The sequence below is a fragment of the Choloepus didactylus genome, chromosome 8 (assembly GCF_015220235.1).
Source record: "Choloepus didactylus isolate mChoDid1 chromosome 8, mChoDid1.pri, whole genome shotgun sequence".
Lineage (NCBI taxonomy): Eukaryota > Metazoa > Chordata > Mammalia > Pilosa > Megalonychidae > Choloepus > Choloepus didactylus.
The window spans coordinates 39,690,092-39,691,867 of NC_051314.1; positions in this window are offsets into that span (position 1 = coordinate 39,690,092).

A 1,776-nucleotide genomic window follows, 5' to 3' on the forward strand; every position below is an offset into this window, starting at 1 on the left:
GAATTTTGCTTTCTGGAAAATAATTGGACCAGAGATAACACAGAGGGGTTAGAATCCAGATGAAAGCTGCCATTGAGGTCCCACGCCCATTAAGGGATTACGTCTAGATATGAGTTTAAAGCACCATAAGAAGAATGACTTATGTGATTAGCTAATGAGCAAGACAATCAAGCAAACCAAATAAATGCAAAAAGAGAAGGGAGGGATTCTGATGAGCAAAAATGCATCATTTTTAGGTCATTATAGGACTTCTTATGGGTCAGGGAAGGGGTCTTTGAGGTATTTCTCTTTCAAGTCTTCAAGAAGGAGAGAACCCAGGGAAGCCAAGAGTAATTCTGGTGGAAGGATAATAGGTTCAGGATCCAGGTGAGAACACTAACAAGACACAGAGAAGACCAAGAAGCCTAAGCTGAAAAGGGCTATTAGTCCCATTGGACCAGCAGGAAACTACTGAGCTTGGAATTTGAGTAGTTTGGTCTAGACTCGAGATTTGACGGGTCTCGTGTTCTGACTAAGACAAAGCAAATGAGTCAGGATAGAGATTCTTAGACTTAGTTCCATTGCATTTTAATATAGCCAGAAAAAAACAATTATTAGTACTATTTTTAAGAGTTTGTCTAGCTTTTATTCATTCCTATTATTTGGAATTTTAAAATTATTTTCTATTTCCTTGTATGTTTGTAGTTAAATCCTTAACAAATCCCTCAAAGGGGCTCTTTGTTCCAGAAAGCACAGCTGCAGAGCTGTTCAAACCCCAGGGTGAGTTGCAGTCAGTGGCAACCAGTAATGAGAGTTAAGTAAGCAATTAAGGCACCTAGTCCCATGGAAGCAAAGAGAAGACAAAACGGCTAATGTAGCTTGTAAATAGTATCTAGTCGGAAGTCTTTGCTTGCCTTAAAATGACTCATTCAATCAAGTTGGCAAAGGCAAATGTGACTGGGATTTCCATTTTTTCATATAAAATCATCCATAGTTTCTCACACCATGACCGGATTTTAAAGTAGAGAGAGCTCAGGTCAGGGACTAGGTTTCTTCCCATCATGAACTTTAGTGTCTGTCCATCACAGACTTGCTAAGCATATTTTCTATTCCAGCATTCAAGCCACTGATTAAAATGTTAACTGACCCAAGAAGTGACCTCTGTGGAATGCCATTTGTTGTGTCTCCCAAGGCACACTGAACCATTGATAGTTTTTGTCAAAACGCGACACTTGAACCAGCTGTCTCTGCTCAACAGCACATGCATGCACAGTTGTTGGTGAGGCATTAAGACTGTAACAGCAGTGACAGTTCAGTAAGAGGAATGCACGGCTTAGCCTTGTCCAAGTCAGGATGCCTTTCTATTTTAGGAAAAAGGATGATTTCAGTTAATAAAATTTAATTTGAAAAGAGCTAAGGATAAAGAAAGGTAGAAGGCATTTTGAATGACAACAACACAGGAAAACATTAAGGATAGTTGATCATTGCTTTTCAATCAAAATGCCCATAATGGAAATAAAGTTTTAGTGATTATCATGGGATTAGATGATAGAAAAGTAATACTTGGAAAAACAAAAAGATCATGTTTTTGCCAGGGTTCAAACGAGTATTTGAAAGGCACAATAGCTTCTTTGTATAACTGTATTGTTAGAACATGGAGTGTTAAGAGGGAAGGAGGCAGATACCTGCTTTTACAATCTCAGTGGAATTTTGCTTAAAATTATTGTTGGGAGTTTTTATCATAGAATTCTTTGTTTTCCCAGCTTCCTAGAAATATGGTTCAGTGATTGGAACAGA